Raw genomic sequence first — 25,318 nt, 5'->3', positions numbered from 1 at the left:
GTTTTTTTCTTTTCTTTTCTTTTCTTTTCTTATTCTNCCCTGCCCAATTGAGCCAACTTCTCTCTTGAGGAAAACCACAAGTCTCTCCACCTGCTCAGTTTACAGACTATAAAGTGCTTCATAGATTGACCTCTAGAGGAAAGCGGATACAATTTCAATCCTATTTGATTGTATTCTCTGGTCCAGCTATTCAATGTTTTTTTCTTTTCTTTTCTTTTCTTTTCTTTTCTTTTCTTATTCTAGAGAGAGTACAGAAAGAGAAAAATTTGGTTTTTTTCCATTTTTATTAAAAAGATTTTAATTTTTCTACTATATTTTTCACTTTTTAGTAAATTTTTATATTCTATGTCCATCATTTCATTTTATTCTATTTTATTATATCCATTTTTTCAAATTTTCACACATTTTCCTTTTTTTCTTTTCTTATCTTTCTCTTTTTTTCTCTAATCTATCAAGTCTTTTTTCAACAACCAGACCAAAACACAGCTAGGATCTAGCATCATTTATTTTATTTTTTGTGTTGTTTTTAATTTTTTAATCTTAATTTTTTAAATTTATTTATTTCTTTTCTTCATTCAATATGATGAAATGAAGGAACTAACACCAAAAGAAAGAACAGGAAGAAATGACAGCCAGGGACTTAACACAGATACAAGGGAGATGTCTGAACTAGAATTAGAATCATGATAACAAGAATCCTAGCTGGGGTTGAAAATAGATTAGAATCTCTTTCTATGGAAATAAAAGAAGTGAGAACTAGTCAGGTTGAAATAAAAAAATGCTATACCTGAGCTGCAATCTCAAATCAGTGATATAGAGGACACACTTATTAAGAACAATGAAGCAGAAAAAAAGAGTGAAACTAAGGCAAAAGAGCACAATATAAGAATTAGAGAACTCAGTGACTAATTAAAAAGGAAAATCAGAATCATAGGGGTCCTAGCAGATGAAGAGAGAGTAAAAGGGGTAGAAGGTTTATGAGACCAAATCATAGGGGAAAACTTTCCTAACCTGGGGAAAGACACAGACATCAAAATACAGGAAGCACAGAGGACTCCCATTAGATTCAACAAAAACCAATCATCAACAGGGTATATCATAGTCAAATTCACAAAATATCCAAGCAAGGAAAGAATCATGAAGGCAGCAAGGGAAAAAAAAAGTCCTTAGCCTACAAGGGAAGACAGATCAGGTTCTCAGCAGACCTACCCACAGAAACTTGGTAAGCCAGAAATTTCGGAGTGGCAGGATATATTCAATGTGCAGAATTGGAAAAATATGCATCCAGGAATTATTTATCCAGCAAGGCTGTCATTCAGAACAGAAGAGGAGATAAAAAGATTCCCAGACAAACAAAAAGTAAAGGAGTTCGAGATGATGAAACCAGCCTTGCAAGTAAATTTAAGGGGGACTCTCTGAGGGGAGAAAGACAAAAAAGAAAAAAATGACCAAAAGCAGCAAAGACTAGAAAGGACCAGAGAACACCACCAGAAATTCCACCTCCAACTCTACAGGCAACATAATGGCAATAAAATAATATCTTTCAGTACTCACTCAAAACATCAATGGACTAAATGCTCTAATAAAAAGACACAGGGTAACAGAATAGATAAGAAAACAAGATCCATCTAAATGCTGTTTACAAGAGACCCATTTTAGACCTAAAGACACCTTCAGGTTGAAAATGAGGGGATGGAGAACCATCTATCACGCTAATGGTTGCCAAAAGAGAGCCAGAGTAGCCACACTTATACTAGACAATCTAGATTTATAAGATTCCACCAAAAACTGCTAGAACTGATCCATGAATTCATCAAAGTCACAGGATATAAAATCAATTCATAGAAATCAGTTGGATTCCTATACACCAATAATGAAGCAACAGAAAGAGAAATCAAGGAATCGATCCCATTTACAATTGCACCAAAAACCATAAAATACCTAGGAATAAATATTACCAAAGAGACAAAACATCTGTACAGTGAAAACTATAGAAAGCTTACAAAAGAAATTGAAGAAGACACAAAAAAATAGAAAAATATTCCATGCTCCTGGATTGGAAGAACAAATATTGTTAAAATGTTGATACTATCCAAAGCAATCTACATATTCAAAGCAATATCTATCAAAATAACAACAGCATTCTTCACAGAGCTAGAACAGACAAACATAAAATTTGTATGGAACCAGAAAAGACCCCAAATAGACAAAGCAATCTTGAAAAAGAACACCAAAGCTGAAGGCATCACAATCCCAGACTTGAAGATGTATTACAAGGCTGCAGTCGTCAAGACATTATGGTACTCACACAAAAACAGACACTCAGATAAGTAGAACAGAATAGAAAATCCAGAAATGGACCCACAAATCTAGGTCCAACTGATCTTTGACAAAGCAAGAAAGAAAGTCCAGTGGAATAAAAACAGTCTCTTCAGCAAATGGTGCTGAGAAAACGGGACAGCAACATACAGAATAATGAACCTGGACCACTTTCTTATACCATACATAAAAGTAAACTCAAAATGGATGAAAGACCTAAACATAAGACAGAAGCCATCAAAATCCCAGAAGAGAAAGCAGGCAAAAACCTCTTTGACCTTGCCTGCAGCAACCTCTTACTCAACACATCTCTGGAGGCAGGGGAAACAAAAACAAAAATGAACTATTGGGACCTCATCAAAATAAAAAGCTTCTGCACAGCAAAGTAAACAATCAGCAAAACTAAAAGGCAACTGATGGAATGGGAGAAGATATTTGCAAATGACATATCAGATAAAGGATTAGTATCCAAAATCTAGAAAGAACTTATCAAACACACACCCAAAAAACAAATAATCCAGTGAAGAAATGGGCAAAAGACATGAATAGACACTTCTCCAAAGAAGACATCCAGACGGCCAACCAACACATGAAAAAATGCTCAACATCACTCATCATCAGGGAAATAGAAATCAAAACCACAAATACCACGTCACACCCATCAGAATTGGCTAACATTAACAACTCAGGCAACAACAGATGTTGATGAGAATGCAGAGAAAGAGGATCTCTTTTCCACTGTTGGTGGGAATGCAAACTTGTGTAGCCACTCTGGAAAACAGTATGGAGGTTCCTCAGAAAATTAAAAATAGAACTACCTTATGACCCAGCAATTGCACCACTAGGTATTTATCCAAGGGACACAGGTGTACTGTTCTGAAGGGGCACATACATCCCAATGTTTATAGCAGCACTATTGACAATAGCCAAAGTATGGAAAGAGCCCAAATGTCCATTGACGAATGAATGGATCAAGAAGATGTACACAATGGAGTATTACTTGGCAATCAAAAAGAATGAAAGCTTGTCATTTGCAGCCACATGGATAGAACTAGAAGGTATTATTCTAAGTAAAATTAGTCAGTCAGAAAAAGACAAATATCATATGACTTCACTCATATAAGGACTTTAAGATGCAAAACAGATGAACATAAGGGAAGGGAAGTGAAAATAATATAAAAACAGGGAGGGGACAAAACATAAGAGACTCTTAAATATAGAGAACAAACAAAAGGTTGCTGGAGGAGTTTGGGGGGCGCTAAATGGGTAAAGAGCATTAAGGAATCTACTCCTGAAATCATTGTTGCACTATATGCTGGCTAACTTGAATGTAAATTTGAAAATTAATTAATTAATTAAAACAAAACAAATAATAGTTTGCATACACCTGGTATTTACTATGTGCCAAGAACTAAGGGCAGTGCATGGATTAGTTTATTTACTTTTCACAACAAACTTATGAGGTCATTGCCATTGATTATTATCATCACCTTTTATAGTTGAGAAGTCTGAGGCACAGAGATAAAGTAACTTAGCCAAGGACACACAGCCAGCTAGTGATAATGCTAGAATTTAACCCAGATAGTCTGGCTCTGTAACTGACTGGTATGCAATAATGGACTGTCTGAGTAGAAGTGATATATGATAAACCTAAGGAAACTTTTCTAGTAATCCTCCGTGCACTTTTTTCTTCCCTAGTCTGTCTCTGAATGATGAAGATCCAAGAACGGAATGCACAACCCCAAGATGCATTAAGCTGTCAAATGGGTGAGATTTTGAGGTTGAGAGATGCTTAAAAAAAAAAAAGACTTTAGCCTCACAGCATAAAACAGTTTGTTTAGGACTCATTTATAGGAGAACCTTAGATTTGAAATTATAAGCCTGCTTGGTGGAGGTAAATGGTATTAACAAGAAAACTATCTGGATGGCCATGCTGTTAGTTTCTTTTTTTTTTTTTTTAAGTAGACACCCATTTCCAGAAATTCTTAGTCCCATTGTCATTGTGTCATAAGAATAGACCAGGTTCCCAAAGTAGACCTACCTCAAGGTCATTTTAGACAAATTCCTTCAAGCACACAGATGCCACTGAGTACTGGCAGCCTCCTCCTTTCAGAGACATGAAGGAGTGGTCCAGAGGCAACTAGAGAGGGAGAGCTGGGGCAGCTGCAGGTTGAACTGTCTGCACACACTGGATCCGTTTAGAACCATATATGCAGTGAACTGCAAATAAGAAAGAGCAAATTCAGGGGAAACGAAGATTAGACTGTTAGTTGGTATGTTTGAATGTAACTTTTATTTTTAGAGAGAGGGAGTATGCATTCACAGGAGGGGGAGGGGAAAAAGGAAGGAGAGAGAGAGAGGGAAAGGTGGGGAGAGATAGAGACAGAGGGGCAGCGAATCTTAAGCAGGCTCCATGATCAGCCTGACTGAGGCTCTATCCCATGACCCTGGAATCATGACATGAGCCAAAATCAAGGGTTGGATGCTCAACTGACCGAGCCAACCAGGCACCCCTTGGATGTCACTTTTTTTTTTTTAATGTTTTATTTATTTCTGAGAGAGAGAAAGAGAGGCAGCATGAGCAGGGGAGGGTCAGAGAGAGAGGGAGACACAGAATTGGAAGCAGGCTCCAGGCTCCGAGCAAGCTATCAGCACAGAGCCCGAAGCGGGGCTTGAATCCGGAACTGTGAGATTATGACCTGAGCCGAAGCTGGACGCTTAACTGACTGAGCCACCCAGGTGCCCCTGGATGTAGCTTTTAACAAGGTCTTTTGGGATTTTTTTTTTGCTATACATACTATATTTTTATAAATTTGTTTTAATTTCATTAAAATTTCTTATATATTTACACACTTATGCAGTTTTATATAAATGCTTAAATGTGATCCTTGCATATCCTATCATTTTTTGCTTTGTTTTCTTTTCTGAGTGCCAGAATTTTTATTTCCCTCTCTATTCCCATTATTACTCCTACCCTACCCAGATTGTCATTGTTCCCTTGTTCTCTTTGCTTTAAAAATAATATGCGGGGCACCTGGGTGGCTCAGTTGGTTAAGCATCTGATTTCAGCTCAGGTCATGATCTCGTGGTCTATGAGTTTAAGCCTCTCGTGGGGCTCTGTGCTGACTGACACCTCGGAGCCTGGAGCCTGCTTCAGATTCTGTGTCTACCTCTCTCCTTGCCCCTCCTGCACTTGCTTTCTGTTTCTCTCTCTCTCTCAAAAATTAACATTAAAAAATAATTATATGCAAATCCACACACTGAAATACATACATGAATATATTTACATGCACACAATGATAAATATACATATAACTCCTATATAAATATATATATAAAATGTATACCTAGTGAAATATATGTACGTATATCTACATCCACAAATCTGTGCATATATATACGTCTATAAACATATACATATATCTTGTGCTCTCAGTAAAGTTCTTTCTGTTTGTTCCACCGTTTCAGTTGTAGAACTGAAGAGGGGCCTCCAGAACTCCTTCTGGCACAATACACCCCCTGCATCCTTCCCTTCGAAGTCTGCCTCTTAGGTTACCAGGGTAATGCCATCACTCTCTTATCCCTGTGCAACGGGTAGCCACAAGCAGCCCAAGGATCCCGGGCTTATTATCATCAGTCTGGCAGCTACACTTGATTTCTTCCATTCTGTACAATTCTGTCTCCCTGCTTCCCCTGTGCTCTCTGGAGCTTACAGTCTGTCCTCAACAAAATCCACCATCTTCCCATTCTCTTCTGTGAATGTTTCCTTCATCTGTATTTTGGTTTTCTGCACCTGTTATAAATTACTGCAAAGCTGTAGTAATTTGCTCTCTGAATTCTCAAGTCCAGAAGTCCAAAATCAGTATCACTGGGCTGAAATTAAAGTGCTCGTGGGGCTGTGTTCCCTCCAGAGGCTTTAGGGAAGAACACACTCCTTGCCTCTTAAAGCTTCTGGTGACTGCTGGCATTGCTTGGCTTGTCACGTCACTCCAAACATCCAGGGAAGCTATTTTCAAATCTCTCTCTGATCCATCTTCATGTCACTATCTCTGAGTACCTTTTCTTCTGTGTTGCCTCTCTTATAAGGACACACGTGATTGACTGCATTCAGGACCCACCTGGATAATCTGGGATACTCTCCTTATCTTAAAAATCCTTAACTTAATTACATTTGCAAAGACTCTTTTCCCAAATAAAGTAACAATTACAGGTTCCAGGGATTATGAATTGGTACCTCTGGAGGCCATTATTCAGGCAACGACAATCTGCTTTCTCTATCTCAAGCCCGATTCTTCCCCAAGAATCTGCTTCTTCTTCAGGACCCTCCAAGGTTTTTGTTTTTATGTTTGCTTGTATTGTTTTTAAAGTCTCACAGCCCAGAAGTGAGGTAAGCGTGCTCCTTAATCCTCATCAACCACACTCTCTTCCTCTCCTTCCAAAACATACCAACTTCAGGGACACCTGGGTAGCTCAATTGGTTGAGTGTCAGCCTTCGGCTCAGGTCATGATGTCATGGTTCGGTTCGTGAGTTTGATTCCCACATCAGGCTTGCTGCTGGGCAGCATGGGGCCTGCTTCAGGTCCTCTGTCCCCCTGTCTCTCTGCCCCTCCCCTGTTTACACGCTCTAGCTCCCTTAGAAAAATAAAACAACATTCAAAAATTTTAAAAAATCATGCCAACTTCAGAGCTCATGCTACCAAATTATACCATCCATCCCCCCAATTAGGCGTCATCCACAGACCCTCAAGCTACTCCTGAAGATTTTTATATTGCTTGTTCTGACTCCTCCTAACACTACTCCTATTGTAATTCTTGGTTAATTCAATATCCATGCCTGCGGTTTTTCAAATACTCTTGATTTCTTAGTCTCTTAACCTTCCCTCTCCTAGTAGCTTATAGCTTCACCCCAACTTAGCTTTTCAGTGCCATGATTATATACTAGGTCTTGTCAATACTAATACTAATAATACACTAACTGATAACTAACATTAACAAAAAACTGTATCCCCTTCCCAGTCTCAAATTTTAAGCACTCTACTTGTTGACCTATCTTTTTGGCTAATTCCCTCGAATACCCCAACTCCAAAAAATTCTGAGACTATAATCTCTTGACCCTGTCACTGTACGTTATCCTTTACCCTTTGTAGGTCATACAGAGCCAACCTTTGTGTCACCCTACCCTGTCTATGTTCAACTCTCTGCCTAGTCCAGATGTGTACCTTGGCAGCTGAGTGTGGCTGGAGAAAATCCTCAGCTGACTGTGCCCACGTTAAATATATCACCTCAGGGGTGCCTTAACAAAGTTGGGACACTTAACTCAGTCGACTTTGGCTCAGGTCATGATCTCGCAGTTCATGAGTTCAAGCCCCACATCAGGCTCTGTACTTGACAGCTCAGAGCCTGAGGCCTGCTTCAGATTCTGTGTTTCCCTCTCTCTCTGCCCCTCCCCCACTTGCACTCTGTCTCTCTAAAAAATAAACGTTTAAAAATTAAAAAAAAATTAATGTATCACCTCAAGAAAAGCATTGGTACTGATGGAAAATCCCACTGCATTTCTATAGTTCTTTCCCTTGCCACTCCTCCAGATGATTACGCATATTTTTTCCTCTTCAAACTTCCAAGATTTCCTTTTATCTTCACCTTCAGCTGACAACCTTGCTTCTGTACTTCACTATGAAAATATAAGAAATTAGAGAACATCTTCCACACACTCTCATCTGCCAACACCCGGGATCTGTACCACATGCTCTGCCTTCCTTTTTGTCTATAATACAGGAACCATTATCACCTCCTCAGACCATTCCCTCAATCTGCATACTAACGTCCATTTCCACTTAGTTGCCTTGAAACATCACTTTAGTCATTGCCTCCTCTCTCTTCCATCATGAATTTGTCCCTAGTGGATGCCTTTTGTTAGCGTACAACCGATCTGAAATATCCACCATCTTAAAAATCAAAACAAAACAAAGCATCTCCTTCAGCTACTGCTACATTATTATGTTGCTCTGTCTCCTTTATTTATTTTCGATTTTTTTATTTAAGAGAAAGAGAGGGAGAGAGAAAGAGAAAGAGGGATAGAGAGACAGAGACAGAGAGAGAGTGAACCCACCCACGAATGGAGGAGAGGCAGAGGGAAAGAGAATCCTAAGCAGACTCCATGCTCAGTTCTCAGTACAGAGCCTCATACAGGGCTTGAACTCATGACTAGATCAACTCTGGGGTGGTGATCTGAGCTGAAATCAAGAGTTAGAGGCTCAACCAACTGAGCCACCCAGGTGCTCCTACTCTTTCTCCTTTAAATCAAAGCTCTCTTGCAAGATTTGACTGTCGTTGTCCTTTATTTCTCTTGGTCTCCCATTCTGTCTTGAACCCTCTCCAATCTGACATCCATTCCAGCAGCACTCACGTGCACACACATGCACACATGCACACATGCATGCACACACAGACACACACACACCAATCTTGAAAACAGAAATGCATAAATGATTTCTATGTTACTAAAATGAATTTCCTCATCCAATCCTGTCTAGCAGCAACTCTGACCACTTCTCTTTCTGAATGAACTTCTTTATCTGGCTTCCTGGAATCTGGTCTTGTTTGTCTTTCCACTTCACTTACTGATCATTTTTTCTCAGGCACTTTTGCTGGCTGCTCCCCAATCTCCAAACTTTGGCCCTTGACTTTTTGGTCATATTCTATGCCCAGTGCATAGAATCACATAGAATGAACAAATATATAGGATATTTTTTAGCTTTATTCTAAGAAAATAGGGTCATATCTTTCACAGTTTTCTATATATTGCTATTTTAATGCAACAACACTTCATGGAAATCCCTTTGGGTCCATTGGTGTAGCTGTTTCATTCTTCTTAAGGTCTGTGTTATATACTATGGAGTGGATATGCAAACATTTGTTAAAACATTTCCATCTTATGGGCAAGTCTCTGTATGCAGTTCTTTTATTGCAGATGAGTAATGTGGGAATTAATACCCTTCCACTTCTGTTCCAGTTTCCCAGGAGCGGGATTGCTGGAATCAAGGAAGCATGTACATTAAATGATAACTATTTTAGAACTGCTTCTCATGAAGCCTGTATTAATTGACATTTTTGCCAACATTGCTCTCTATTGCTCTATTTGAGAGGTATTTTCTTTCTTTCAAATGTTAGCTAGACTGGTATGCGGTGACTGGTCCTTTAACTTGTATTTTCCTGACTAATATATTTAAGCAGCATGGCTTAGAGGTTAGAAACACTGGTTTGGTTGCCAGACTTTCTGGATTTTAATTCTGATTCCAACACTTACTAGCTGTGTGACCTTGGGCAATTCTCTTAACCTCTCTGTGCCTCAAGTTCTTCATATGTCAGAAGGAGATAATAGGAACTACTACTTCATCTGTTTTATTTTTGTGGAGATTAAATGTGTTAACGTAAGCCAGAGCAGTAACTGGTACAAAGTAAACTGTCAATAGATATTGCTTATCATTATTACTACTATTATTACTACTAATGCTATGACATCTTATGTTTCTATTGCAAATCTGTGAATTAAGTCTTATTTTCTCTGCCCATTTTTTGATTGGGTTATTCATCCCCATCACATCAAGTTGTAAATATACTGTGTGTGCTGTAAATATGAACACTCTGTTAGTTACGATAGGCCATGTTTCATCATGTTAAAACATCTCAATGGCTCAGCACAGTACAAGTTTATTTCTCAACTTGCCAAAGTTTCTTATAGGTCAAGAAGTCCTCCTTCACCTTGTAGATATTATATCCAGGAAATGTTGCCTCCTAAATCATTATAGCAGGAAAAGAGAGATCTGGAATGTTGTGGCAGGCACCTCTTGGTTTTCGCGCACTTATGTAATCCTCTCCTCGGGATGGGCTGGATTTAGTGGCTTGCATGTAGCAAACAGAGTGTGTTAGAGATGATGGAAGGTCATATTTCAGATTAGGCTGCAAAAAGACCATGGCTTCTCAATTGTGCCTTCCTTGTGTTCATTCTGAGAGAAGCCAGCCGCCCCACTTGACAAGGAACTGAAAGAGGACTTTAGCCAATAGTCAGCAAAGAACTGACATCCTCAGTCCAATAGCCTCTGAAGAACTGAATTCTGACAACTACATGAATGAGTTTACAAGAGGCTCTTTTCCTAACCGAGACTTCAGAGATGAAAGCACTGGTCAACAATTTGGTCACAGCCTCTGAGAGATCTTGAACCAGAGGGCCTAGCTAAACCTCATCCAGATTCTGGATTCACTACAGCTGTGTGGTAATAAATGCTTGTTGTTTTATGCCTCTGAGTTTTAGGGTAATTTGTTATACAGCAACAAATAACTAATACAAGGATAGAAGAGGATATTTTCAAGGCCGGCAAGTAGCTTCTGTCCTATATCTACCCACATCCCATTGGCCAGAATTTAGTCTCATGGCCCCAATTATACTTAGGAAGAGAAATTGGAATGCTGAACACATGAAGTTTTCTGTGCTATGACTTCTTCCTATGCCTTTGCAAATATTTTTCTATATCTATTTTTTTGTATCTTATCTCATTTATGTTACCTTCTGTTATACAATATACTTTTTTCATTTCTTTTCACAGATAGGTATCCACATCTTGTATTTTCTAGCTTTTTGTTTTCCAGAATTGATTAAGAAGGTCTCCATTAGCACTTGATTGGGTATGAATTCTAGTTCATTTTCTTGCAAGATTCCTATTATTTTATTTTTTAGTAAGTTTTTAATTCATATGAAATTTACTTTGGCATTTGGAACATAATTTACTTTTCTTTCATATAGATAATGACAATATCATACCTGTTTTTAAATTTTTAAAAAACTTTTTAAAATTTATTTTTGAGAGAGAGATAGAGACAGTGTGAGCAGGGCAGGGTCAGAGAGAGAGGGAGTCACAGAATCTGAAGACAGGCTCCAGGCTCTAAGCTAGCTGTCAGCATAGAGCCTGATGCGGGGCTCGAACCCACGAACTGTGAGATCATGACCTGAGCTGAAGTCGGACACTCAACCGACTGAGCCACCCAGACACCCCTAATATCATTTCTTAATAATCCCCTCCACACACACTAAATTGAACTGCCAACTTAGTTACATGTATCAATTTAGTCATCATATAGACTGGGATCTAATTCTAGATTCCCTTTTCTGATCTGCTAATCTAGTGTCTATCACTGTACCAATACAATATTGATTCTATTACAATGGCTTCTTACAATTTTATGGTATCTGTTAGGCAGGACCTGAACCCCATTGCTCTCATTCTTTTTTTGACTACTTTTTGGCAACTATTCTTCAATATAAATTTAATATCTTTTTATCTAGTATCCCACATGCACCATGAATAACAACAAAAATATCTCCTGGGGATTCTAACTGGAATTATATTATAGTTCAACATTAATTTGAAGATAATATTTATATGATACATTGTTTATGTTTATTCTTCTTTCTCAAAAAAGAAATCTTTTCATTTCCCTACATATTTATTATATAAATATAAATATTTGAAAGTATCATTTATATATTTAATATTATTAACTGAACCAAGTTGAAAACCATTATAGTATCCATCAGGTTTTGGTCCTTCTGTATTGTTTCTTGTTCTGCCTTTTGTAACATATAAATTTTTATCTTTTTCCCCATAGTGTTTCTTACTTTATTGCAGGGAAATCACACACCTTTCCTCTGCCTTACTTTACTCATCTCTAGTTTATAGAAACAATACCATTACTATGTGCACTCTGTACTTATTGTACACTGAGAGGCATGGAGTCTGTTGGTCATAGACACTGTAGTGTATTGACTAAGACTATCTGGGTTTAAAGCTCAGTTCTAACACTTTCTGGCTTTGTAATTTGGGGCAAATTATTTAATTCCCTTATACTGTATTTCCTCAACTTTAAAATAGAAATGATAATATTTCTTATCTCACTGGTTGGTTGTGAAGATTAAATGAATTAGGGCATAAAAATGCCTAGCACAGAGTATGAATTGAGAAGGATTTATCTGTGTTCTTAATAGTACTGGTAAAAAATTGTTAAAATTTAATTCTCATTTATATCTGCTTCAGATATAATTGTCTTGTATAAAGGAAGAAAAAGTAAAGAAATCAATTTTCCTTTACATTTAATAAAGTAAAATATTTCTTATATCCAAAGGGATTTATAAATATGAATAGTTTTGATTATTTGCTTTTGGTAGTAAAAAAATACTGTATTATTTTACCATTGTTTTCTTAGCAATTCTGATAGTGCTCAATGCAAATGTATTTCTGTTTCCTAGTGAAATTTTAATGATTCCTTCAAGGAACTGTTGAAACTATTCAACAATAGTAAATCAACTAAGGGTATATATATTTTCTGTTTTTAGAAAAAATGAAGTTATCTGCCTTCTTGCTAATTTTTTAATACTATCAGTCAGGAAAAGACATGCAAGTCTTGCCTTAAACTGTGAGTATTCCTGAATGGTGTGTTAATTAGCTTTATGTGCCTGACCTATTGTGGCAGTACCAAGAATTGTGTATCATTATTCATCCCAGGGACACAACCCCAAATTACAGGGAAGGTCAAGTGTATCTGAAGAAAGGGAAATTATAAAAACATCTTTAATTTTTTTTTCTCCGTCATTCTCTTGTTTGTTGTTATGGTTCAGTACGATATTGCTTATGAGACATCAAAGGAATTTCCTTCTATTTTCCTTAGATCCTACCCACTGGTCATAGAATTTATTCAACAATTGTTGAGTGTGTTCTAGCCATTGTTCAAAGAACTGGGGAAACAGCATGAAGAAAACAAACAAAAGTAAACAATGTTGCCAAAAACCAGTTTCTACTTTTGAGGAATGTGTGTTCTGTGTGGAATTAAAAAAAAAATAAGTGAGTAAATAAATTAATAATATAATGCCCAGGAGTCATAGATAATAAGCCTCTCCGGAGCTGGCCACTCTAAGCAGGTATTATTGGATAGGGACTTAGAGTAAGCCAAGGAACCAGTGCTTGACATATCTGACCCACCAGCACAGGATCTCATCAGAATAGAAACTCACTTTAGAGAAAAAGATGAGTGGGCTCATGACCATAGAATCCACTGATCATACCATACCACCCAGAGGCTGCTGCCTGACAGAATGCTGGAAACAGTCTTTTATAGGCATAGCTTAAGTGCTAGTTCAGAAGTGACATTTTTACAAGGATAGAACACCATCCTCCAGGTCACTGTATATACCTCAAATCAAAGAACTTTATATGGAACTATGTCTCAAATGGGAAGAAAATAATTGGTCCTGGAATTAGGGAGTAGAAGCAGGAGTGACCCTAGTTATCATCATTCCCAATAACCAACTGGAGGAATTTGTGCCTTCTGTCCCAACAACTCTGGTCTACTTGAGGCTTATTAAGTCCTGGTTCCTTAGGAGAGAATACTTCTTACAAAGACACAGAAAAAAAGTTATCACTGATGCCTAGGCATTTCAGGCTCCTTGTATCCAGAGGTTATGGAACATGAAGAAGCATCATCATCTTGGCAAGGATTTTTGACTCTGATCATCAGCAGGAGGAAGGGTTGCTGTTAACACAATGGAGGAATACCGACAGGTACATGACCCAGTTGGGCACCACTTGGTATAGCCTAGCCCAATATTGATGGAAAATGATAATTCTCAGGCAACCTCAGTCTGAAAAGTGCATGATAGCCAGCCAAGACTGCCAGAGGTGCTTCGTGATGGTAAAGGGAATTTGGAAGGAGTAGGAAAGGAAAAAAAAACGAAACAAAATAATAAGTCTCAGTTGTGACCTTTAGATCAGCTGTAACTGTAGGAGTCATAGCCAGCACCATTAACCTTCTTCCTGTAAATTTTCCCTCAGAAGAGACACCCATCAGAATCCTGGAGGAGCTGCTAATCCTGGAGGAGCTGCTCCTTGAACGTATATGAAGTGGATGAGCATAGCATGGGGATGCAACTCCTTGGTCCCCCTTCAAGGAAGGACTGGTTAATGAAACTACTGGGGAGGGCTGCTGGCAGAGAGGTTATAGCTACCAGCCTCTTTGGGGATTGCTTGGCCAAGGTCATATGTGTCGCAGGGCTGTGTGATCAAGGAAGGAGTGATAAGAGACCAGCCATTTTGACCCAAAGCAGAATATGTCTGATGAGGTGGCGGAAGCTATCTTTGGGCCCACTTGACTTCTGTATTTGACCAATCCTGCTTCGAAATTTCCTATCTCTTTTACAGAAGTTGATCCTAGGGTAATCCTTAGTAAGCCTCCCAACAAGTGAAATTGTCTAGTTCTGCTGCTTCTGAAACTTATCTACTGCTTTAAATGGAAAATCAATTCATTCCAATAGCTGGTTGGCTTTTTTCATCCATTTCATGGAATCAAAATTGAACTCTTGGAAGTTCATTTTGTCATATTGTGATGGCTACTGTAAGTGCAGTTAAGAAGTGCATCATTAAAGGTAAAGATACTTGTTTTGTGGGGAAAATACGAATACAAATTTTGGTGGAGCATAGAGGGCATCATTGTAAAAACAATATTAATACTCAATGAAGAAACTCATGACACAGAAATATACTTGGAATTTGTTGTAATGTACTCATCATTGAGGGGCTGGCAAATTTGTGTCTTGTAAAGTGCCAGATAGTAAACATTTTAGGCTTTGCAATCTGCATGGGTTTTGATGCAACTACTGAATTCTACTGTTTAGTGCAGAAGCAGCTATAGAAAAATCCATAAACAAAGAAGCATGGATATGTTCCAACAGAACTACACTTACAAAAACAGGCAGAGTTCCAGATTTGGGCAGAGGGTTGTAGTTTGCCAACTTCTGCCCTAATTCATCAGCATCCAAATGAGCTAAAATTTTATCAATCAAAATAGAACTTACGCTTAAAGTTTAAAAATATAATTCTACAAACCAGTAAAAGTACTGAAGCTAAAATTTTTATTTTGATGAAACTGATGTCTTATACAAAAAGCATAATAGTGTGGCTTAGAGCATTCTCTCTCTGTACACAACATCAGTTAGATTTTATGTGTTTGAACATCTAAATAACTATTTTTATATTATTTTAAGTGTCCTAAAATGCTATTAAGCTTATTTTTAAATGAGTTCTCTAAATTTTGACTGTATTTTGCTCCAAATTAGTCTGACATTTTAGTCAAAATGTTCATAAATGGAGTGCCAAAAAGTCCAGTGTTTGAAGCTTTTAGTGTATGACAATTACTGAAAACAAAGCATGCAAGAAACCAGGTATTGAAATTTATCCTTGTGAAAGCAAGAGAGAAACTGAGTCAATTAACTTTTTAGAGCTCAATGCACTAGATATAATTTTGAAATTCAACAATTGCACTTGAGTATCTCAATTTATGGGAAAAAAATCTTTTGATGAAGCTCCTATTTTTTAAAAATAGTTTATTGTCAAGTTTGTTTCCATAAAACACCCAGTGCTCATCCCAACAAGTGCCCTCCTCCATGCCCATCACTATCCTACCCCTTTCCCTCCCCCCACCCCCATCAGCCCTCAGTTTGTTCTCAGTATTCAAGAGTCTCTCATGGTTTGTCTCCCTCCTTCTCCCCAACTTGAAGCTCCTGTTTTTAATTGAATATATATTCAACTAAAAATACATATATTTTGCATCAAAATAAAATGGAACTGAGACGGCTTATGATTTTAAATCATGCAAGTTTTGTGAAACATCCAAAAGAATTATGACAAGTTACCTTGTCACCATTCATAATTATAGGTTTTATCTTGTAAGAATATTTGTTGAAGAAAGACACTTTAAATGAAGGGGGAAAATATCTGTAAAAGTTTGGGCTAAAATACTTACATATTAAAAAAAAAAACTAAAGTTTTCCCCATGCAGCAGGATTTTTCTGAGTTTTATTCGGTAATAGCAGTAATAAGGACAAGCTTTTTAAATTAAAACTTAATTTTATTTGTTTTATAGAAAAGAGACAAGAGTACCAAATTCATTAATCCTAAAATGCAAATTGAAAAATATTGCCAGCAATTAGAAAATAAAAATAATTACACCATATGGAAAATCATTACCCTCAGAAAAATACCATTGGCAGTATTAAAAATGGACACACCTAATAAAGAGATTAAAGTGGATGAATAGGTACACTTGTAATCACTGTAAAAAGAAGTTATTATACTTATAATCACTGTAAAAAGAAGTCTTTAATAATTTTGCTTTATTTTACAAGTATTTTATTTTGGAAACAATTTAATTTTTGAAAGTAGTTTTGAATAGAATTGCTTTATAGTCCAGTTAAAATAATAAGCTAATTTGCAATCTATCTGTTTTAAATTATGTAATTTTAACTGATTTCAGTGTCCCTTTTTATTCTCAAACTATATCATGTAAATTATTTTCATCTTTGCAGCACTGATCAACAAAACCAAAGGATCTTTGGAATTCATGCTGTTTTCATAGCAGAGAATGAGAGAATTCTAATAATTTTTATTAGGTATCTCTGATCATGTTACATATAATCTCATCTAATCCTCATCAAATTTAATACCTATTGTAGGTATTTTCTCATTGAAAAAATCCAAGGAAAACAAGGTTTAGAAAGGTAAATTGCTGAAGATCATACAAGTATTAATTTATAAGGAAAGAATTAAAACTTTCCTTTGCTTATCTCTAAAGTCTTTTACAATAAAAGCCTATAAGTCTAGACTATAATGTAGAGGCCAGATATTCATCTTATTTTTCTTTTGAGAGAAAGAGAGAGTGCAAATGAGTGAGAAGCAGAGGTTCTCAGAGAGACACAGAGAGAGAGAGAGAGAGAGAGAGAGACAGAGAGACAGAGAGACAGAGAGAAGTGGGGCTCACCTGAAGCGGGGCTCATGCTCACCTGAGGTGGGACTTGAACTCATGAACTGTGAGATCATGACCTGAGCTGGTTAGATGCTTAACAACCTGACCACCCAGGCACCCCTCATCTTATTATTAAAATCATGTTTGTTAAGTTATCTGATTATAAAATTGAAAATACAAAAATATGTTTTAAAAAATCTCTTTAGTAATGCCCAGAAATAACATTAGTAGTATTTTGGGTTATTTCCTCAATGATTTTTTAATATTTATTTTGAGAGAGAGAGAGAGAGAAGACATATGCACATGAATGGGGGAGGGGCAGAGAGAGAGAATTCCAAGCAGGCTCCACACTAATTCGAGGGGGGGAGGGAGTGGGCTTGATCTCAGGACCCTGAGATCATGAAATGAGGCAATATCAAGGTCAGATGCTAAACCAAATGAGCCACCCAGGCGACCCTGTTTCCACAATGATTTTTCTATACATGATTATTTGTATTTAAGTGATTGAGATCATACAATGCATTAAATTCCTTCAGCCTGAGAGAAGAAACAATGTAGTAACAATTGACACTAAACATCCAAATAGCCTTGGAACTTTGTTCTCATAACAACTTAGTCTTATTCCATTAAGTGCTGATTTTGCACTTCAAGAACCTCAAAGAATTGCTTTACAAAAGAACCCCCACTTTATACTATATAGATGAGCAAACCATATAGAGAATATTTAAATTGCACTAAGCTCCATTTGTAGGGATCTTTCATAGACCATACATTTCCTGAGGGCAGAGACCATGTTTTTCTCAAGTTTGTGTTTGGGCTTTACAGGACAGCTACTCAAACTTGTTAGGCACTTCAAAAAAATTGTGTAATTGAAATATATTTTGCTATTGGAAAAAGCTTTCATGGTATATATAAGCAATACTGAAATGCTTGTACAGCTGACACATGTAATTAGAGGAGGGTCTGAGTTGAACAAATTGTAAGATGCTACCTTTTAAGTGTTACTTAGGATGAAGGACTCATGACACTTTGAAGACATTTTTCCCCTGGAATAAGAAGTATGTCTCAAATGCAGTTAACTCTGGACTTTGAGAACGACGACTGCTTCTTCTATATGTAATAGTCCTTAAACACTTATCATTGTGGGTGATATCATAGTCATTTTTACCCTTCATAGTGAATACTGGAAAAAGAAAAATATTCTTTTGGCTTGTCATAATATGTTGTTAAATTTGGCATTTAGCTCTAGTTTCTACTCATGGTAATAATCTGAGGCAGGAATAATAGCTTGCCTTATGTAACATCGATTATATCTTTCCCAAGTCTCCATAGTTTTTCAAACAATATTCTCTTAGACATTTTTACATCAAGACTGTTCTTATTATTTGTTTTAATAGTCTCATTTTACTAATACTAAATTAACAAATTATTTTATGAATTATGAATTTAATGAATTCATTATGAATTTATGTATTATAAAGAGACTTTCTGAATTAGACATAGCTTCCTGTTATTATATTGAGGGAGGCAATTAGACTAAACAGGTTTCAAATTGTAACTCAGCTTTTTTATTTGCTTGGGCCTCAAGTTCCCATTTGTAAGATAAGAGATAACTACCTCTTAGTGATACTTTGAGCATTCCAGAAGATAACAAGCGAAGACTGAGCCAATGGGCTGGCACATAATACATGTTATCACACAAAGAAAGTTGTTTTCCTTCCCTCTCCTGAAAATGCAAATGGAAGAAAAAGAAAAGAAATATAAAAATAAGGACTGCAAGCTTCTTAGAAGATGCTTATTCTAAACAGATCAAATCCAGTAATAAGGATGCAGAATTCTTAGAGTATCAAATGGGTTGAGACATACCTTTTCCTTGGGTTTCTCCAGGAAGGGTTGTGCTATAAGACTCATTACCCAGATGAGGAAGAAGAAGAAGGAGAGCCATAGTGGACATAAACAAAGAGTCAGGTCCAATTAGCAGACACAACCACTTTGTGTTCTTGTGCCAAATTCTATGGATTCAAGTGCAAATTACAGAAGGCTTGTATATAGCAGAAATGCAATTCACTAAGAGGGTTATTCATGCACAGGTGAGACACTACAGAAGGGCTGCTTTCTAATATAGCTGCAGGTCTGGAGAAGGATCCCTGATTGCAGAGCTGAGCCTCGAAGGGAAATTTGGAGTTAGCTGGGCAAAGAAGGTACATTCAAGTCTGTGAAAACAATGTGAGCAAAGGCAAGAGGGTGGTTGTTTCAGGTAACTGGAAACAAGTGTGTATCTGGAGCTAAAGGATCATCTGAGCAGTGACTGTTGGGAGATGCAGTTGGGAGAAGGGGGGAACCAGAGAGCAGATCATAAAGGATCCTTCCTGGCATTCTGTGGTTCCAGTCACATGTAAATTTGAACCTACTGTTCAAAATAAGCATGGTTTTTTTTTGTTTATGTTCTCTGAGAGATCATCTTGTGCACATTTCTGTCTTGTCCTCATCCTACTGCACTTGAGTGAGTCATCTGTTTGCTGGTCTGTCTCCTGTTTTATTTTGAACTCCCTGAGAGCAGGAGCACATCAGCTGGTTCCTCTGTGACCACATGTCCAACATGGTGGGTGAGGAATTGTAGATGCTAAGATTTTTTTCCTCGTTTTTGAGTGATGGTGAATAAATGAAAGCGACAGTAAAGGACTGAGACAGAAGGAAGAGAGCAGATAGGAGTGTCTGACATCCGCTGCCAGGAAGTGCACCTTCAAATGCATCCTGTCATATGCACAACGGGTATGCATAGGGATGACAGTGATGTATAATAGTGAAAGATGGAAACATGCCACATTCTCATCAGAAGGTTCAATTATGTATCCGGCATCACTTATGATGGGATACCAAGCAGTTATTAAAAATATCACATACAAGGGCACCTGGGTGGCTCAGTCTCTTGATTTCAGCTCAGGTCATGATCTCAGGTTCCTGAGATCAGGCCCCACATTGGGCTTTGTGTTGGCAGCACGGAGCTTGCTTGGGATTCTCTCTCCCTCTATCTTTGCCTCTTCCCTGCTCGTGAGCACACATGTGTGTGTTCTCTCTTTCTCTTTTTCTCAAAATAAATAATAAACATTAAAAAAATATCACATGCTCCATATGTACTGAAAAGATTTCTCCAAAATTTTCATTAAGTGAAAAATAAAAATCAGGTGAGAGATTATGTAAAGCATGTTCCCATTTATGTAAAAAATAAATCAAACCCTATATCTTTGCATCTGTACATGCACATGTATGCAAATGTAAGGAAAAAAACTAATGAGATATGTCCCAAATGCTTAATAGTGTATATATTTGTGGGAGGAGAGACACTGGATAGAATGAGGCAGTATAGAAAGAGAAAATTTACCTTTTTGTACTTTTATTTTGTATCTTTTACAATAATATAATATTTATTAATTATGCAATTAAAAATAATTTAATCAATCCATTTTACTAAAGTGGGCAAGAAGTTATGAGGATCTGAACTATGACAATGATTGAGACACTACATCCTTGAGACCTGTAAGAAGTAAAAATGACAGAACTTGATGAGTAATTAGTTGTAGGAAATGAGGGAAAAGGAAAAGTCTAGAGTGACCAACATTTCAAGCTTGGACACCTGAGTGAATGGTGGTATCATCCACCTGTGTCAGATGACAAGGCAAAGGATAGTAGATTTACATGGGAAGTTGTATTTAGTGTATGTAGGTTGAGTTTGAGATGCTTGTACAACTTCCAAAGGGACACATTCCTTAGTTGGGTACATACAGGGCTGGAGGACTGGAAAGAGATTGGCAATAAAAATGCAGATTTGGGTCAATCAACACAGATTGGATATTGAAGCTTAAGAGTAGGGGAATTTTGCTAGCAGAAGCTATAAGTGGAGGGTGTGTTAATAAATCTTTGGAAACTAAATGCAAAATTTGTGAATATGTCTTCTCCAATGCTCAACTCCTCTGAAAGAGTTCCTGGTTTTCAACAGATATCTGAAAGAAGTTTATGACTCAGAAAGGCTGAGAAAAATTCAGTGGAGTGAGAATGGAAAACAGCAGACAGTAAGCCCTGAGGAAAGCTGATACTTTTAATGAGATGAGGGAACAAGAGAAATCATGATGAGGACTTACAATGACTTGAATTAAAGGAAGAAAACAAGCAGTTGACGATATTAAGGTGGAGAAAAAAACAAGAAGAAAAGGTCAAAAGTGTGAAATTCTGCATGGAAGTCCACTAATGGAAATCTTACGGCAAAGGAGAAAATAAGATCAATTAAGGTTAAGTTCTAGCAATCTCACTGATCAAGAGAAATAAATTATCAAAGAAGGTGGGATGTAAGATGCCTATTTACAAAATTCCCTGTCTTTCCTTGATATTTTGTTCATCTTTTTCCCCTAAACTCTGGAAATTACCCAGTGAGACCGATGGTCCATGACTAGGAGTCAAAAATTAAAGAATTTTCAGATGGGAAATGGTAATTGGAGGCTGTTACATAGTAACATTTACTTTGTGCAGTGAAAGCATGTAACTCCAACCAGTATATCCTATAGGGGTATTAAGTAATTTGTCACTGTACCATGTACACGTTATTATATACATATTATTAAGTAAGTACAATCCTCTAAAAGGCAGTAAGTGGCTGACCCAGAGTATAAACCTAGGCAGTTTGGCTCTAGATGTAGATTATTAACACCTAAACCACTTCTTCTTTATTAGAGGAGCTACTAGAAGTCGTGTTACTAATCCAATACCTATCTGGTTAAATCAGATTGCTTCCTAAGGCTTTTCTGAGGAATGTGATATTTCAAATAGCATAATGGTGGGACATACAAATGTCTGAAATGCTTTCTTGTGGATGCCTGGCTGAGTCTTTGCAGGGCTTGGTGAAGGTTGCAGTGAGCAAAGATGTGGTGCAGGGAACTGATGCCTAGACAGCAGGCCTTCGATTTGCTCCACAGGACTCTGATGGACTTGGAAAAGCATGCCGTCAATTTAGGCTTGAGCTACCCTGGAGATTAGTTAGGAAAATGAGTACTAAAATTGTAATGATAATTTCATTACTAATTTCAGGTATCCAATTACATTTCATTTCATGTTTGCATTTTCCTGTCTTCTCCCAGTTTCCCATAGTCTGCTCTACCATGTACATTCTCTCTGGGACGTCACATTTTAGTTGGTGTGATTTATACACATTGAGAATCTGTCTCTAGTCTCCTTAATATCCTGAGTCATGGTGCGGTGTGGAAACTATAACTGTTACAAAGAACGGATAATCTGTGAGTCAGGGGTTTCTGCCAAAGAGAAACACAAGATAAAGCCCTTTTGTGAAAATAATAAAGAGAAAAGGAAAAAGGAAAAAAGAGAGAAAAGGAGCTCTTTGTTACCAAGCCACCTGGTTTCCTGACTACCTGTGAATCAATTAAAGCAGAGAGGGTGCTCAATATCTTCCCAGTTCATAGGGAGAATTTTTTATGTCCAAGATAAAAGCCCAAAGAGGAATTAAACAGGGTTTCTCTACTAGGTGCAGACAGCATCCCTGGCAATGTTCCTGCAACTGAAGATGTTCAGACAGCCAGGCAAAGCATGTGTTCCCTTTTATTTAAAGTAAAAATTGAAATGAATTGTACATTGTTCCATGTCTTCAGTTAGCCTTTCATATTTTGGGGTCTGTACTGGAAATAACATAAACCTTGGTGATAAATTTGACACATCATCAAAATGTTCATTTTCAGGTAAACTCTTCCCTTGTGAAATGGAATCTTTTCATAAATCTTCTAGTTCACCAATTTTGGTTTTAGTTATTTTCTAAAAATCACCCAGTTATTAGTGAAAAATGAAGCAGCGAAAGAATGATAAGAGGTGCCAACATTTGTGGAAATGTGCATCAATATCCAATATCATAGAAGGCAGTATCATCTTGTTTGAAATCATATATTTTCACATGGATTTTGGTTATAAAATTTTCAGTGTCAAGTTAGATTTGATCTCAAGATCTATAATAAGCTTGACTATAAATTTGTTCAACTGTGGTTGCTTTCCAAATCATTTCACTTCTGTGATTAAACAAATTTTCTCTTAGATGAAAAATAGAGCTCTCATTGTTGGAATTTCTTTTTCATATTTATTCTATGCATTTAAGAGAATATGGAAAAATTGAGAAAATGAAGGGGTCATCACATCTCTACATCCAACTCCTTTCTCCAAAACTGTACATCACAATCCACATAGTACCAGGTGTGAACATTTGAATGTAGTTATAACAAATTAATCTAACCTTAGAAATTTTTAAAGTTAATGAGAGATTATAGCTTTAATCTGGCAAACCTCTTAAAAACGAGGTATGTCAAGTGGCATGGGAGGAAGAATAAGTTGGTTTCTGAACTGAGAATGAAATGAAAAGACTGAGGGAGAACAGCAAAGAGACGATGAGATCTAGTCATTACAGTCTTTTCATGAGGCTCAGCACATTTCTGCCTTTCCATTCTGTTAGATTTCTTTGCACTCTTGCAAATACCCCCTCCACTTTTTCCTCTGGCCGGTTCTAGAGTGTTTCTTTTGCTAGCTCTTTGGCACCCACCAAAAATTTATTTAATACACTGCAGGATAGTTTCCAAGAATGTCTAAGTACTTTCTATCATGACTATCCAAGACACTGGATAACTGATGTGATTTTAGTTCGACTGCAGTTAATTTAAGACTGCGCTTGTCAGAAGCTGTATTCTATGGGGAGAAGGAGAATGATGGATGAGGAGTTTCAGCATTCTGTGCACAGGACGCTGGCATTCATGATGTTCCTGGTGTTACTTTATGCTTCAATACTTGCATCAAGCCCCGGAACAGTGTCTTCAGCATTTTTCCAGGTCAGGCTGCATCCTGGGCCAGTCCAACTAAATAGATATAAGGCCTGACTTGCAGAAAACTGGTTCAGAGTGTGATTAACTCTAAACCCATATATTGTCATCTACAACTATTCTAAATCTAGGGTCTACACACATGTTCTTCTGGTTCTATGCCTCTTTATTGGCCTGATTCCTTTCGATTCCATTTAGATGAGTAAATCTTGCTTAGTTTTTCATCTCTGGGATCTTTTGTGGCAACCTAAGCCTACTTCTCAAATTTATCATTAAGCTAGTCACACCATGAAGGGAACTTCGTTCTTCTAACTCTTTAAGGTAGGTGATTCAAGATCACCTGCTGAACCTCACAAATGAATTCATTATATGTTTAGGATCTGGATTTAAGAAAAAAGCGTCACCAATGCTCCCTGATCCTTAGAGACAAAAGAAAACCCTCCATTCTTCTCTCTTTTGTACCATCTTGTATGTGCTTTTCCTTTGTTGACTTTTCTTATTCTTCTTTTCCTTATACGTTGTGAGAACTTCAAGAGCATGTGATCTTAACCTTCTTAACATTTGTACCTTTGTGACATATCCTAGTCCCAGTCATGTACATAGGCATCCAACAAGTGTTGGTTTCATGAAGAATTGAATGAGTGGATGAATAAATTAATGAAAAGCTGACTACACATAAGTTCAGGCTGTAAAATCACGAGGACCTTTAAGAGTATAATTTCTACTAAGAAGAGTCTCAAAAGGCTATATTTATTATTAAAGTCATATCATCATCCTAGGCAATGACCAAAAAAATCTTTCTTTTAACAAAGGGATAAACAATATGCATTTCCCTCTAAACTAAATTTGTGAGAAGGCATTTAGTGATGTATAAATTACACACACACACACACACACACACACACACTGGGGAAAGGATGTTTGAATTCTTATCTTGGATTTTTTGAGAGGCCTAAAAAAGAAAGTATTTTCCCTCTGACACTGAGGTAAGATGTGTGTGAGAGAGAGGGGTGAGTGGGGAGGAAGATGGAAGAGGAGAGAGAAACAGCGACAGAGATAGAGACAGAGAGACTATGCATATGTATTTTCTTCTCGCACAGGTAATCATGATAAATCAATAGTTAAGTTACTAAAACCCAAGTTTGTGGATAATCTTAAACAAAGAAAACAAACCATCCTTTGTGTGTGCTCCAAACTAATAAGAAAAAAACATTTGCAGTTTTATTATTCTGAGAGGTAAATGTTATCTTCAAAACATCTCTCTTACTAGTCATTAGAGGTAATTAAACTCCCAT

General features: G+C 37.1%; 1 long non-coding RNA gene across 4 annotated transcripts in view; it reads right to left on the bottom strand.

Moving 5' to 3' along the window:
• Positions 1-4,360: 4,360 nt before the first annotated feature.
• Positions 4,361-25,318, bottom strand: part of LOC144238994 (uncharacterized) — a 316,761-nt gene continuing 295,803 nt past the window's right edge. For 3 of the 4 annotated variants that reach the window (XR_013337275.1, XR_013337277.1, XR_013337278.1), the window contains one exon: positions 4,361-4,539. This is a non-coding gene — a long non-coding RNA (uncharacterized LOC144238994). Of the gene's footprint in view, positions 4,540-7,831; positions 7,991-25,318 lie in introns of all 4 variants that reach the window. The other variant, XR_013337276.1, reaches the window with a different exon arrangement.

This window comes from Crocuta crocuta, unplaced genomic scaffold (assembly GCF_008692635.1).
Source record: "Crocuta crocuta isolate KB4526 unplaced genomic scaffold, BGI_CrCroc_1.0 scaffold479, whole genome shotgun sequence".
NCBI classification, from domain to species: Eukaryota; Metazoa; Chordata; class Mammalia; order Carnivora; family Hyaenidae; genus Crocuta; species Crocuta crocuta.
This window is presented reverse-complemented; position numbering and strand designations above follow the sequence as displayed.